This window comes from Bufo bufo, chromosome 4 (genome assembly GCF_905171765.1).
Source record: "Bufo bufo chromosome 4, aBufBuf1.1, whole genome shotgun sequence".
Lineage (NCBI taxonomy): Eukaryota > Metazoa > Chordata > Amphibia > Anura > Bufonidae > Bufo > Bufo bufo.
In genome coordinates this window covers 427,923,518-427,940,544 of record NC_053392.1, presented here as the reverse complement: position 1 = coordinate 427,940,544, position 17,027 = coordinate 427,923,518, and positions in this window count along the sequence as shown.

The following is a 17,027-nucleotide window of genomic DNA, read 5'->3' as shown; positions in this document are numbered from 1 at the left end:
GCACCGCCAGCATGGAGTCCGTGGTAGAGGCACAGGGAGGCACACTAAGGAAGCAGGTAACACTACTACATGATCTACACTAGTGTTATCTGTGGTTTACATAGGACTACAGGTAACACTACCATATTATCAGCACTAGTGTTATCTGTGGTTTTACATAGGACTGCAGGTAACACTACTACATTTTCTGTACTCAGATAGCCATGACTGTGTTATCTATGCTGTTACATAGGACTGCAGGTGATATCTACTGTATTATCTGTACTCAGAGAGTTATCACTGTATAAGGGGGCCCACTGAGACTTTATCGCCCAAGGGCCCACATGATCCTGGAGCCGGCCCTGCGGCAAATCATAATGAGGTGGTTATTATGGGGGACTTCAACTACCCAGATATAGACTGGGAAACTGAAACTTGTATATCTCATAAGGGAAACAGGTTCTTGGCAATAACCAAAGACAATTACCTCTCCCAACTGGTTCAGGACCCGACTAGAGGGACGGCCATACTGGACTTACTATTAACCAATAGGCCTGACAGAACAACAGACATGCAGGTTGGGGGACACCTGGGAAATAGTGACCATAAAGTAATAACCTTCCAATTATCATTCAAAAGAGCGTTTCTACAGGGAGGAACAAAAATACCAAACTTCAAAAAAGCTAAATTTAGCCAACTAAGAGAGGCCATAGGCCTAACTAACTGGGACAAAGTCCTTCAAAAATAAAAATACAGCCACAAAATGGGATATCTTTAAAAACATCCTAAAATCTCATTGTGAGAGGTACATACCGTATGGGAATAAAAGGTTAAGGAACAAAAAGAAACCAATGTGGATAAATAGAACTGTAAAGAAAGCAATAAATGACAAAAAGAAAGCATATAAATCACTAAAACAGGAGGGTTGCACGGAAGCACTGAAAAACTATAAGGAAAAAAATAGAACATGTAAAAAACAAATAAAAGCGGCCAAACTAGAGACCGAGAGATTAATTGCCAAAGAGAGTAAAACTAACCCTAAAATGTTCTTCAATTATATAAATGTTAAAAAGTATAAATCTGAAGGTGTCGGCCCTTTAAAGACTAATGAGGGGGGAGTCGCAGAGAGCGACGAGGAGAAAGCAAAGCTGTTAAATATTTTTTTCTCCAATGTATTCACTGAGGAAAATAAGCTGTCAGATGACGTGCAGAATGTAAACATAAATTCCCCATTAAAAGTGTCCTGTCTGACCCAGGAAGAAGTACATCAGCGACTTAAAAATATTAAAATAGAAAAATCACCAGGACCGGATGGCATACACCCCCGTATCCTAAGGGAATTAAGTAATGTCATAGCCAGACCCTTATTTCTGATATTTGCGGACTCTATACTGACAGGGAATGTCCCACAGGATTGGCGCATGGCAAATGTGGTGCCAATATTCAAAAAGGGTCCAAAAACAGAGCCTGGAAACTATAGGCCGGTAAGTTTAACATCTGTTGTGGGTAAACTGTTTGAAGGTTTTCTGAGAGATGCTATCTTAGAGCATCTCAACGGAAATAAGCAAATAACGCCATATCAGCATGGCTTCGTGAGGGATCGGTCATGCCAAACTAATTTAATCAGTTTCTATGAGGAGGTAAGTTCTAGACTTGACAGCGGCGAATCAATGGATGTCGTATATCTGGACTTCTCCAAAGCATTTGACACTGTACTACATAAAAGGTTAGTATATAAAATGAGAATGCTCGGACTGGGAGAAAACGTCTGTATGTGGGTAAGTAACTGTCTCAATGATAGAAAACAGAGGGTGGTTATTAACGGTACACACTCAGATTGGGTCACTGTCACTAGTGGAGTACCTCAGGGGTCAGTATTGGGCCCTATTCGCTTCAATATATTTATTAATGATCTTGTAGAAGGCTTGCATAGTAAAGTATCAATTTTCGCAGATGACACTAAACTGTGTAAAGTAATTTACTCTGAAGAGGACAGTATACTACTACAGAGGGATCTGGATAGATTGGAGGCTTGGGCAGATAAGTGGCAGATGAGGTTTAACACTGACAAATGTAAAGTTATGCACATGGGAAGGAATAATGCAAGTCACCCGTACATACTAAATGATAAAACACTCGGTAACACTGACGTGGAAAAGGATCTAGGAATTTTAATAAACAGCAAACTAAGCTGCAAAAACCAGTGTCAGGCAGCTGCTGCCAAGGCCAATAAGATAATGGGTTGCATCAGAAGGGGCATAGATGCCCGTGATAAGAACATAGTCCTACCACTTTACAAATCGCTAGTCAGACCACACATAGAGTACTGTGTACAGTTCTGGGCTCCTGTAAACAAGGCAGACATAGCAGAGCTGGAGAAGGTCCAGAGGAGGGCAACTAAAGTAATAACTGGAATGGGGCAACTACAGTACCCTGAAAGATTATCAAAATTAGGGTTATTCACTTTAGAAAAAAGACGACTGAGGGGAGATCTAATTAATATGTATAAATATATCAGGGGTCAGTACAGAGATCTATCCCATCATCTATTTATCCCCAGGACTGTGACTGTGATGAGGGGACATCCTCTGCGTCTGGAGGAAAGAAGATTTGTACACAAACATAGAAAAGGATTCTTTACGGTAAGAGCAGTGAGACTATGGAACTCTCTGCCTGAAGAGGTGGTGATGGTGAGTACAATAAAGGAATTCAAGAGGGGCCTGGATGTATTTCTGGAGCGTTATAATATTACAGGCTATAGCTACTAGAGAGGGGTCGTTGATCCAGGGAGTTATTCTGATTGCCTGATTGGAGTCGGGAAGGAATTTTTTATTCCCCTAAAGTGGGGAAAATTGTCTTCTACCTCACAGGGTTGTTTTTTTTTTGCCTTCCTCTGGATCAACTTGCAGGATAACAGGCCGAACTGGATGGACAAATGTCTTTTTTCCGCCTTATGTACTATGTTATGTACTATGTTACTATATAAGTGCACCGCTGAACGGCAAATATATTTTTCTTTTTTCCACTTATACACTCTACAAAAGGGCTTTAGAACATATAACTGCTCCGCTGAACGGCAAATATATATTTCTTTTTTCCTCTTATACAATCCACAAAAGGCTTTAGAACATATAACTTCACCGCTGAACGGCAAATATATTTTTCTTTCTTCCACTTATACACTCTACAAAAGGCTTTAGAACATATAACTGCACCGCTGAACGGCAAATTAGCCCTTATTTCTTTCCACTTATACACTCCACAAAAGGCTTTAGAACATATAACTGCACCGCTGAACGGCAAATATATTATTCTTTTTTCCACTTATACACTCCACAAAAGGCTTTAGAACATATAACTTCACTGCTGAATGCCAAATATATTTTTCTTTCTTCCACTTATACACTCTACAAAAGGCTTTAGAACATATAACTGCACCGCTGAACGGCAAATATATTTTTATTTTTTCCACTTATACACTCCCAGTGGCGTAGTGTGGGGGGCCGGGAGGCTGTCGCCCCGGGAGCAAAATTGCAGGGAGTGCCAGCAGGGCCGCACAGCCAATTAGGCGAGGTGAGGCATTTGCCTCAGGCAGCGTGGCCCTGCTGACAAGTGGGGGGTGTCAGCAGGGCACAGGGAGATGAGCGCTTCCATTGTGGAAGCGCTCATCTCCATAGTCATCCGTATAGCCATCCTCAGGACAGCGATACAGATGGATGATGCGGGGCTGGGGAGAGGCTTCTCCCTTCCCTGTTCCTCTGATAGGCTGCAGGCCTAGAGCATCATTGCGCCGGCTGAACCATACAGCGCGGGACACAGGCCGGAAGAGGCCTGCATCGCATCGCTGCCAGCCTGATGGAGGTAAGTATAAGTGTTTATTTTTTTTATATGGTACAATACAGGAGAGAAGCGCTTGTTACTGGCACATGATTGGGGGGCACCTATATAGGGGCACTTAATACTGGCACATGATTGGTGGGCACTTCTTACAGGCACATGATCAGGGGGGCATCTATGATGAGGCAGTTCTTACTGGCACATGATTGAGGGGCATCTATGAGGGGACCTCTTACTGGCACATTATTGGGGGGCATCTATGGGGGAACTTCTTACTGGCACATTATTGGCGGGGCACTGTGGGGTCATCTATGGGGCACTTATTACTGGCACATTATTAGGGGGCACTATGGGGGCATCTTAGGGGGTATTCTATACTTGAAAATTATGGGGGACACTGAGGGCATCTACTGGTGCACTCTATATATGGGGCATTTTATACTGGTCCATTATGGGGGGCATTAGGAGGAAGGCAGGAGAGGAGCACTATGGAGGCATTTATTGGGGGCACTATATAGGGGTATTTTATACTGGCACATTACGGGGGCACTATGGGGACATTATCTCAACTAGGAGCATTATAACGTCTCCTTGTGGCTGCCCCATACAGTATAACGTCTCCTTGTGGTTGCTCCATACAGTATAACGTCTCTTTGTGTCTTCCCCATACAGTATAACGTCTCCTTGTGGCTGCCCCATACAGTATAACGTCTCTTTTTGGCTGCCCCATACAGCATAACGTCTCCTTGTGGCTGCCCCATACAGTATAATGTCTCTTTCTGGCTGCCCCCACACAGTATAATGTATCCTTGTGTTTTTCTTTTAAACGGGCATTTATCACGATATATATCGTTATCGCAATAAATTTCTTAATATTATTATCATCTGAATATTTTTGATATCGCCCAACCCTAACTGGTGGGCATTATGGTGGGCTTTATTACTACTGGGGACACTATGAGAGCATTATTACTTCTGGGGCACAGTGGGGACATGTTGGGGGCACTGTAGGAGCACTATTACTACCATGTGTGCTCTATCAGAGAATTATTACTATTAGTGGGACTTTGGGGAGAACTATTACTGTGTGGGCACCTTGGCACAGTATCAGCTTACCACAATTATTTTTGTGGGACGTTATGTGTACACTATTAGTGTCAGGGGCACTATTTGCTTTGCGCAGTTATTTTAGGACACCGTGTGCCAATAATTATTGAAGGGGGCATTATCTGTGTGGTACTAGTATTATCAAGGGATTTATCTGTTTCTGCAGTATAATATTGGGCAGCACAGCGGCACAGTATTGGGGATGGTAGGATGATTTGTGCAGAAGATGGAAGGATGATGGAAAAGTAGTAAACTAAGATTTTATTTGTCAAACTGCAGAGACGAGAAATGGCAAAAAAATGGTGGTCTGGTCTGAAGGTCTGAAAGGAGAAGATGAGGAAAGAGAACATAAGGAGACATCACTGGATGTAAGAGGTATGTGTGCTGTATTACCCTTTATGTTCTGAAGTGATGGGAGGGTGGATATAGAATTTGTCCCACACTGTAGCAGCCTGGCCACAGACTTCAGGTCACACTTTGCGTGTACTGAATTCTGGGTACTCACACCCATCTACTACATTATCTGTACTCAGAGAGTTATCACAGTGTTATCTGTGGTGTTACGTATGACTGCAAGTTATTTCTACTACATTATCTGTAAAATGGGGCATGGCCAGAGATTGGGGGGGCGCAATACTTGGCTTGCCCAGGGTGCTGGCAACCCATGCTACACCACTGTACACTCCACAAAAGGCTTTAGAACATACAACTGCACCGCTGAATGGCAAATAGGCTCTTATTTTTTTCCACTTATACATGACACAAAAGGCTTTAGAATATATGACTGCAATGCTGAACGGCAAATATATTTTTCTTTTTTCCACTTATACACTCCACAAAAGGCTATAGAACATATAACTGCACTGCTGAACGGCAAATATATTTTTCTTTTGCCACTAATGCACGAAAAAAGGGCTTTAGAACATATAACTACACCGGTGAACGGCAAATAAAATTATTTTTTTGTGCCACTAATACACGCCAAAAAGGGCTGTAATTTTCACACTTCACCACACAACGGCTAATAAGCCTTTTTTCCCCACTAATACAAGCCAAAAATGCTTTAGAACATATAACTGCACCACACAAGGGCAAATAAGACTTAGAAGTATTTCCTTGTAATAAAGGCTGTTGATGGCTGTGTCAAAGAGCACTTGCACCCCAATAACAAGAACGGTTTGCTGGAATTACAGAGCTGTATAATGACCATTTGGATTCCCAGTCAGTGCAGGAAGGTGTAATAGGATTGTTCCTATTACCCAGGCTGTAACCTCCCCTACTGAACGCTGTTCTACATAAATGCTGTTGAATGATTCCTCCCTATACTTTCCCTACACCTTGAATAATCTCTAAACTTGTAAATCGTTTTTTTTTAGCACAATGAAGTATTTCCTAGCACTGTCCCTAACGCCTGCTGATGTCTCTCTCTGCACTAAGTACACTGGAAAATGGCAGAATCCAAGATGGCTGAGGCTATTTATAGGGCTGTGACATCACAGGGCTGTCTGGCTGCTGATTGGCTGCATGCATGGCATTATGGGTGATCTTACGTTCCCAGAGTTCTTTGCTCCATGTCCCCATACGTGCAGCAGCCATTTTAGAAAAAAAAATTGTTTCATTACTGATAGGAATCTCTGAGTCCCACTTGGTACCCCTGGCACCAAACTTCTAGTATCGGCTTGGTTTGAGTCCTTTTCTGACGTCAGGAGAGCGCTTCACTCAGTAGGTAACGAAAGACACAACAGTGATGTACTGAATGAACACTCTAAGGTTTATTTTTAATGCACACAGGTTATATAGAGGGGGCTTTACCCTCTTTATTAGCATCATCGTATGTTATGTATTTAACCTATCATATTAACAAGTTTCATTCTACGTTTACAGAAAGAGAAACAAAAACGGAACTTCCATATTAGGAATATTGTCCGGGAGTAGTGCCAAAGAGATAAGATTCAAGGTTACAGAGAATAGAAACCTTACAGTATATTAGTTTCACAGCAATCAGAGTTAGTACCTAACATAGAAATGAAACTTCAGCAAAAAGCAGAATTGATTTTGACATAATAAAGAACATGGATTCCTTTCAAATCCCCTCTTAAGAACCTTTAGTGGATCACACTACATGGTTCTTTCCTTTCTTGTCCTTTTTCTCTCTATACGATATTAGGTAATTCTTATGCCCATCTGGGCTTCGATCCTCCTGGGGTACAGTAGTCTGATATAATGACATATTAGAGAGCCCTTTTTCTAGCATTCGTCTCACACAGGGAATAACACATAATGCTACTACACCTATTACTACAATTACTATTAGTATGACAATCCCTAGTTGCATGAGACCTTGTTTCCAATTTGTGAACCACCCAAAGTATTGATCCCATGGATCATTTATACCTGAGTTCTTTTTCAGTTCTACTGACAGATCTTCAAGCTTTTGTATAGCTATTGTGACCTTACCAGTGGGGCCAGTATTATTTGGTATGTATGTGCAGCAGGAGGTTGGATCAATCAATACTCGGCACACTCCGCCCTTCTCTGCAAGAATCATATCCAACACCATTCGATTCTGGAATGTCATGATCGAGTCTGCTTGTAGTTCTTCTGCTACCCCTAGAAATGCATCTCTAGTATAGTTTACAAACCTTTGCTGATTGTAGTATATGTAATTTATCCAATCCACATTTTTATTCACAGTAATGATGGGAAATATTGATTCAAATCCGGCGGCTACTTGATCTCTAGCTTTGAACTCATCTGGGACCCCTCTTGGAACACCTATTGCATCTATATACACATGGGGATCAAAACTTGAAAGGGGGGCGCTTCTTTTGTTTCTCTTTAGCACCCCTTTGTCTATAATATCTGATTCAGTAAAAATGTGCATGTTCATTATAGCTTTGGCAAGCGCACATTCACCTTTCCAGGCACCTTCCAATCTGGATCTTATTTTTCCATCTCCACAGATCCAGTACACATCTCCTATGGAGTACACTTGGTTCTGAGTGAGGGATATGTTCAGATTGCTGTATTTGTGACAATAACCTTTGGTGAAATTCTGTACATTCCTCCCATGTGTACCTGGATACCTGTCCCTGGGCGAGGATTTTTTAACAAAAAAGGGTATTTTGATTTCCATTCTGTACATGCACTGTGGTTATAAGACATATTAACAAAAAGAGTCAAAAAACATTCTTCAACACTTTCTGATAACACTAGGGGTACGGTACCTAGGTGTGGCTTGGCAGCACCGCATATATAACAGTTACTTTTATTCACAGAGGCTGCACTATACTTCATCCACTCCAGCCACAAATTAACATCAGAAAAACCCGTCCCCATGGCCAAAGTATCCTCATATGTGGGATTAGATATGGCCCTTAGGTTTTTTAGAGAAACTATATGCGGGGCTAGTGGGTTTTTGGGGACACATGTGATGGGCTGGTATTCCTTAGACTTATACATATCTCTAAGTTTGAACATTTGTGTTACCTGAGAAGTCTCAGCTCCCCACATGTTATGGAAGTACCATCCCAACACATAATCTCCTTCATCATATTTACCAGGGTTGTCTATTGTCAATACAATCTTCATTTCCGCTGACCTTTTTTTGCAATGATACACTGAAGAGGTGTCCACATAACACGTCCCTCTCTCAAGGAGTGTCATTCTAGTCAAAAGGGACTTAGAGTTTTTATCCCTCCTTTTGAGGGCGCTTTCTGGTTTATATCCCCATTTTGTCCCTGTATTCCATCCCACTGATCCCCAGTATCCACAACCTTTTCCCCAGTATGAGTCTGCTACACATATATAGGCCTGTCCTTCTACATAGTCGTTGGAACAATAGTTATAATATGAACATGTTTTCAAGATATCACAAAGGCAAAAGGTGTAGGTGGCTACGTGAGTGTTAGATGAATTATACCAAAAAGTGATGACGCCGCCCTTGCTAGTTGCGGCTACTTCTCCCTTACTACTAATTGGTAAAATCAACAAGATTATTGAAGCAATCTTAGTCAGTACATTCAACCATTTCCCAGAAAGGAGTGAGGAGCTCATCATGTTGGAGGTCAGGGCTGTCTGCCCCCGTTAGTACCTCTAGGCCTTGTTGGAGGTCAGGGCTGTCTGCCCTCGTTAGCACCTCTTGTCCTTCTTCAAGGCCAAGGCTGTCTGCCTCCGTTCCTGCCTCCTCTCTTTTTCTCACAAGCTTCACTCGGGTGGCGTGGATCCAAGTTGGAGATTGTTCAGTCAGCACAGCTGTTCTGGTCACTGCAACCACGGTAGTGGGTGGGCCATATGCGAAGTCACCTTGGGATTTTCCTTTCTTCAGTGTTTTGATCACTACCTCATCCCCCACCCTGTATGGGTGGGTGGGTTCCTGTGGAAGAGAGGGAGACTTACAAGCAACTTTTTTCTCAGTTTTATTAAGAACCTGTATCAATTTGGTGACATATTCTTCCCTTATTAAATCAAGATCACCTTCCTGCACTATCATTGGGCGTCTTGCCCAGGGGGTGGGGAAAGGCCTTCCCATGAGTATCTCGAATGGTGATAACCCTAACCTCTTATTAGGTGTCATCCTTATTTCTGCAAGTATTATGGGTAGGATCTCTTTCCATTTTTCAAAAGTACCTGCAGTGGCCTTCCTCAATTTATCTTTGATAGTCCTGTTCATGCGTTCCACAATGCCAGAACTTTGCGGGTGATATGGAATGTGAAATTTCCATTCTATATGTAGTAATTTAGCAATTTCCTTGTTGAGTTTGGAGGTGAATGCTGGCCCTTGGTCAGATTCAATCATCAGAGGGCATCCCCACCTAGAAATGATTTGTTGAGTAAGTATCCTTGCTGTTGTTTTAGCATCCTCTGATTTGGTGGGGAATACTTCAGGCCATCTGGAGAACATGTCAACAATCACCAAAGCATATTCCTGTCTACCATGAGTTTTGGGAATATGTGTGAAGTCTACCTGTAAATGGGTGAATGGAGTAGTGGGATAGTCAAGGTGTTGATGGACTACCTTCAAGGGGTTGTTGGGGTTGTTCCTCAAACATGTAATGCACCTGTGTACATATTCTGTTACTAACTTTTTGATGTCAGTAATGTAAAAATTTTGACTCAACAATGACTGAGTTGTCTGTATGCTGTTATGTCCTGCTCCATGGAAATGTGCTATGAAGATGGAAGCACTGTGTTGGGGAATGCATGGTCTCCCCTCTTTGCAGAGTAATTCTGTCTTAGAATTTTTCTGCAATACTGGATAACACCAGTCTTGCCGTTCCTGTTCAGTGGCGTATCTTTGAAGATCGGTAAGCATTTGTGACATCTCAAGGGTTGGAGGTGCCAAACATGGCATCTCCCAATGTTTACATGGACCTGAGGGGCTGTATTCGGCCGCTCGTTTCGCCTCCCTATCTGCCAGCGCATTGCCCTGTGAGACATGATCCTTACCATTGGTGTGTGCCTTGCAGTGGATAATTGCCAATTGTGAAGGCAATCTGATGGCTTCAAGTAGATCTGCGACCAACTGTGAGTGTGAGATGCGTTTACCATCTGCTGCAGTGAAACCTCTTCTGTGCCAAATCATTCCATGATCCCACACTACCCCATGTGCGTACCTACTGTCAGTATAAATGGTGACTGGTTTTTCAGCATGTAGAATGCATGCCCTGGTAAGGGCAATGAGTTCAGCTGCCTGTGCAGACTGAAACTTTATGGGCTTTGCCTCTAGTACAACATCTGGGAGCATGACAATGGCGTAGCCTGTACAGTAACTGGTGTCATCTGGTCTGGTGCATGAACCGTCTACAAAAACCTCTGGAGCACCTATAATGGGTGTGGATGACAAATCATGTCTTGGAGAAGTTTCGTGTTCCAGGACCTGTAAGCAATCATGTGTATCTGTGAGGCAATCTTCCTGTCCTTTAAGGCCTAAGAGAGCATTCAGTATTGGTGCTGGTCCTGAGGTGTGGGAAGCATACTTGATTTCGAGTGAAGGGTCACTGAGCAGTAGTACCTCATATCCTGAAAGCCTTTGTGCAGACATGTGTTGTGTGTGGATGCCCTTGAGTAGGCCTACAACATCATGTGTGGTGTGCAAAATGGTGTAATGTCCCATTGTAAAATGAGTTGCCAACTCTACCATCATAGCACAGGCTGCAAGAGAACGCAGACATGCCGGCATCCCTTGGACAGAGGTGGGCATTACCTTCGAGAAAAATGCACATGGGCGCAACTTGCCTCCATGTTCTTGTGTCAGCACGCCCGCCATGGTTTTACAGTTTTGTCGTGCAAACATGTGAAAGGGCAGTTTGTAGTCAGGGAGGCCCAATCCTGGACTTGACATTAATGAACATTTCAGATAATCAAATGCATTGTACATTTCTGAAGACCATCTTATTAAATCAGGTTTGTCCTGCAGTGTTGCCTGTCTCAAGATATTATCATGGTAGGAACAGTCTGGGATCCATTGTCTGCAGTAGTTTATCATTCCAAGGAAGGATAGCATTTCCTTCTTGGAGTGCGGGGTGACCAATCCCGCTACAGACTGAACTCTCCCTGGACTGATCCTCCTTTCCCCCTTTGTCAGGACAAACCCCAAGTATTCGACTTGCTGTTTACACCATTGCATTTTCCCTAATGACACTTTGTGTCCACATTCAAACAACCATTGTAACAGTGATATACCATCCTCAATGTTGGCCTCCACTGACATACTGCACAACAGTAAATCATCCACGTATTGCAACAACACGGAACCTTGGGGGGGGGGGGGTGCCATGGTTTAAAAGTCATTTGGAGGACAATGCTGAACACTACAGGTGAATCAGCATATCCCTGTGGCATTCTTGCCCAGGTTCGTTGTCGCCCCTCGAAGGAAAAAGCAAAAAGTAGTCTGGTCTTCTTGTCAACTGGGATAGAAAAGAATGCATTTTTCAGATCTATCACACTGAACCAAACAGCGTCTGCTGGAATGGCAGATAGCAACTGAGTAATGTCAGGTACAATAGGGGCTATAGGCACAATGATGTTGTTGATTTCCCTTAAATCCTGCACAAAGCGAATTGAACCATCTGCTTTTGCCACAGGATTTATGGGAGTGCTGAAGGGTGAAATCACCTCTTCCAGGATGCCTTCCTTTAAAAACTCTTCGATCATTGGCCTCAAGCCCTCAATTTTTTCTGTGGACAACGGGTACTGTTTCTGGAACACTGAGAGGACACCTGATATCACAGTAGCCTTGTAAGGTGTGCAATCTATGAACCCCGTGTCATATTCATTTGAAGACCATAATGCAGGGTTGATGTTGTTGAGTTCTGGGTGGTCCTGTATGTTTGCAAGAATCAGTGGCACTGGTGTAGAGATTGGAATGAGATCTGAGTGTACTCTTATGCCCTGATTTTTGGCTGACACTTGTAAATCAAGCTTAATGAACAAATCTCTCCCTAACAGGCTGACAGGGCAATCTGGTATAATGCTGAAGGCATGGTCTGGGATGTACTCCTTGTCCATGGTCTCAAGTGGTAGTGAGTCACTTTTGAAAGTTTTTGTTAAAACCCCATTAATTCCCATAGAGGGCTCAGATTTTCTCAATGGTCCCTTGTATAAATCTTTACTTAACACACTTGAAGTTGCACCGCTATCTACCATGAATCCTACTCTTCTTCCTCCCACTCTCAGTAGAATAACAGGTGTGTCTTTCCAGTGTGTGGTGACCTGTGTGAAAATCGGGGTACCTCCCTCCGGGCAGCATCAGTATGATTGTTGTTGCTGATTCCAATCAATGGGGAATCTTGGTTGTTGGCCTGTTTGTTGGGGTCTTTGTTGAGGAAGGTTAAAAGACTGTGTATTTGTGTCTGGTACCTGACTTTGGCCCTGTCTACCCCGGTGCCTCCTGGGCTGTGTACACTGTCTTGCCCAATGTCCTTCTTTCCCACAGTTATAACAACAGTTATTTTGTATCTGATCTTGTGGGTGTCCTTGCTGCCACTGTGTGTTCTGGTTGTAACTAGTATGTCCTCCTCTCCTCCTTCCTCTGCCCCCTCCCCTGTTGTTGGCATAGGCATGTGTGGGTGTGATTTTTCTGATTTCGAAACATCCTGCTGATTCCTTTTCATAAAGGTGTTTTTCAAAAGTGACAGTGTCATCTGAGGTCCATGAGGATACACCTTGTTTCACTGGAAGGGTTAATTTGTCCGACAGATTGTTAATGAATGTGGAGATGATCAGGCTGTCGTTCTGGAGGGTAGGGAGTCCCGCCTCCAGTCTCCAACAGTCCATGAATCTCTTCCAAAACTCAGTAACAGACTCTGTGGGCTTTTGTTTACAAGCTACAGCAATAGGCAGAGATGATTTTTGTTTGAATACCTTATTCATATGATCCTCAACTTGGGTCCAAATCCTCTTCATTCCTTCTTCTGTATTGCATATGTACCGGCTGGCATCAACAGTTCCATCTACTAGTGTAGAAATGGATGGGACTTCATCCCAATCCCAAGCAGTATGTGTCCCTATGATGCCATCTATTATGAGCCTTAAATCTTCTTGTGTACAATTTCTGCCTTTACAAGCCTTTTTAAGATAGGTGATGGTTCCCAAAGGAGCCACTGTGGGTTTGGGGCAGTGTTTGATAATTTTATTAAGGTCCTCGATGTCCATGGGTTTCTTCATTAAGTGTTCTCCTATTGTTATGAAGGGTGCACTGAGTTCTACCTGTTCTTCTTTAGCTTCTATTCCCTTGCTGCGTGTGTGGTACTTATATTGTTCTGCAGCTTTCTGTTGTTTTTGACTGTATTTTGTTTTCTCTAGGTCGTCATGGACCTGCATAAATGTAGCACCTATATCTTCGTCCTGTATCTCCTGCATGCTTGGACATATGTGTACAGGGTTTAGTGTGAGATGGGGTGCAGGGGCGGACGGGACAGTGTAAGGTGGTGGGTTTGGCTTTTCAGACACGTCTTTTAATTCTGTTCTTTTCTCCATTTTATGTAACTGACTGTCATCTTTTGGAATCTTATTAGTTTTCCCTTTCTTCTTATTTGATGGTACATTGTACCAATGTGGGGCAATCTCCAACCATTGTTCACCCCCTTGTATCATGTAATCCATATTCCAGGACGGATCATGGTCAAAATGTGGCCATGCTTCTTTGTCTTCCAGACAAAGACCCTTTATCATGTCCATGTGGTACGGGCTATTATCGCCGTCCCTGGGAAAGGGGCTAGCAGCTTGCATGAACTCAGTCCATCCAGCTAAATTATCCACCCATGGGTTAACTAGGAAGTAATTTGTGGGACTACACCGTGCAACATAAACTTTGCATGTTTCTCCCGTCTCAGGTTTGGGATAATTGGTTTTAGACTCTTGTGATCCCATTCCGTCTGATATTTTAATGATGCTACTTTCCTAGGACTGGCTGCACTGAACCTTTAAGGCTCAGAGAAATTAATCCTGTCAACTAGGCAAAGGACTCAGGTCTGATCACAATATATCAGAGAGTTTCATCAAACATATAATTTGTTGCTTTGGTCTGCTGCTTGTGTTCACCTATCTGTGGGTTAACGGATTGCTCCCAGCCGGGGGTGGGGCGTATTGCAGACCTCCGCAACACAGTAAAACAACAATGCAATGTCCTTAAAACTCTATGCAAATAGTGAACTTCAGTCCGTACACTTACCACCCGGACATCAGTATCCTTATATCAACTCTAATATTCTTATACTTTAAAACAGCTTTAAAAAGTAAAGAGTCAAACCAAGCTCCGTCTTTGTCTCCCTGAGACAATATTATCTAGTGCGCACTATATTTTCTCTGAGTGATCCTCACGGCGGACTCCCGGAGTCCCCGGGTCACTCCCCCAGACTCCCGGAGTCTGTACCCTGTATCCCTGATACAGTAATTATACTAGAAGTTGTAGGTTCTACTTACTAGATCGGGACGTGGTCCTCGGATCAGCCAGAGGACAATAACAGATGCCTTCCTTACCGAACACGAGGAAAACCTTCCCGATCCCGAACGAGCCCCCAAACTGATAGGAATCTCTGAGTCCCACTTGGTACCCCTGGCACCAAACTTCTAGTATCGGCTTGGTTTGAGTCCTTTTCTGACGTCAGGAGAGCGCTTCACTCAGTAGGTAACGAAAGACACAACAGTGATGTACTGAATGAACACTCTAAGGTTTATTTTTAATGCACACAGGTTATATAGAGGGGGCTTTACCCTCTTTATTAGCATCATCGTATGTTATGTATTTAACCTATCATATTAACACGTTTCATTCTACGTTTACAGAAAGAGAAACAAAAACGGAACTTCCATATTAGGAATATTGTCCGGGAGTAGTGCCAAAGAGATAAGATTCAGGGTTACAGAGAATAGAAACCTTACAGTATATTAGTTTCACAGCAATCAGAGTTAGTACCTAACATAGAAATGAAACTTCAGCAAAAAGCAGAATTGATTTTGACATAATAAAGAACATGGATTCCTTTCAGTTACCACAAAGCGTAAGGAAATTAGGATTCGGATCGAATTCCACTTGGTCAATGTCACGCTTTGGTGTGGGAAGGAAACACCACACCGAGCATAAGAGAGAAGGGGGGGGAATCAGGGAATAAGGCCTGAGAACTAGGTAAGGAAGATGTACACCTCCTAGTAAAACCCTAACCAAAATCCTGATGGACTATCAGTATGAACAGACCTCAGAGGTAGGTGTGTTCATACACAGGAATACGTAGAGTCCTATCTAGCCCTATAGAACCCTGGTACTAATGGCAGGGACGAGACTACCTGTTCCTCCAAAAGGAAGGACGAACAGGAGTCTCCTTCAGTACTAATACAAACAATAGAGAAATGCAACACACAGAACCCAAACAAAATACACAAGTTAAAGGAAAGACTTAACTTCAAAGGAGCAATGGAAGCACCAGGAACTCTGCCAAGATCAACACACCAGCAATCCTCAACTGAAACTGAAGCTATAAACCGCACAGCATTGTGGGAGAAGCAACAATAAATAAGGAAGGTTAAATGACCACATGTCACGGTCATATTGGTGTTTGACCGTGACACGGTTGCCGTGCAGACTGGTTGCCAGGGGCAACGTGTAGTTTGTGGTTTGCACGTGCACTTCCCCTTTAAGGTGTGCCTCCCTGCTGTTTGGTGAGCAAGGGGTTAATCTTCTGGCTAGTGAGGATTAAGGCCTCTTTCAGACGGGCGTTGCGGGAAAATGTGCGGGTACGTTGCATGTGGGTGCATCCGCGGGTACATCCGCATGAGTGCAAAACATTGTAATGCGTTTTGCACTCGCGTGAGAAAAATCGCGCATGTTTGGTACCCAAACCGAACTTCTTCACAGAAGTTCGGGCTTTGGATCGGTGTTCTGTAGATTGTTTTATTTTCCCTTGTAACATGGTTATAAGGGAAAATAATAGCATTCTGAATACAGAAAGCAGTTAAATAGCGCTGGAGGGGTTAAAAAAAAATTAAAAAAATTTAACTCACCTTAGTCCACTTGATCGCGCAGCCCGGCTTCTCTTCTGTCTCCTTCTTTGCTGATTGTAGGAACAGGACCTGTAGTGACGTCACTCCAGTCATCACATGGTCCATCACATGATCCATCACCATGGTCACCACAGGTCCTGTTGCTGCACACAGCTAAGATGAAGACAGAAGGAGATGCCGGCTGCGCGATCAAGTGGATTAAGGTGAGTTAAAAAAAAAAATTTTTAACCCCTCCAGCGCTATTTTACTATGCATTCTGTATTCAGAATGCTATTATTTCCCTTATAACCATGTTATAAGGGAAAATAATAATGATCGGGTCTCCATCCTGATCGTCTCCTAGCAACCGTGCGTGAAAATCGCACCGCATCCGCACTTGCTTGCGGATGCTTGCAATTTTCACGCAACCCCATTCACTTCTATGGGGCCTGCGTTGCGTGAAAAACACAGAATATAGAGCATGATGCGATTTTCACGCAGCGCACAAGTGATGCGTGAAAATCACTGCTCATGTGAACAGCCCCATAGAAATTAATGAGTCGGGATTCAGTGCAGGTGCAATGCGTTCAACTCACGCATCGCATCCAGGCGGAATACTCGCCCGT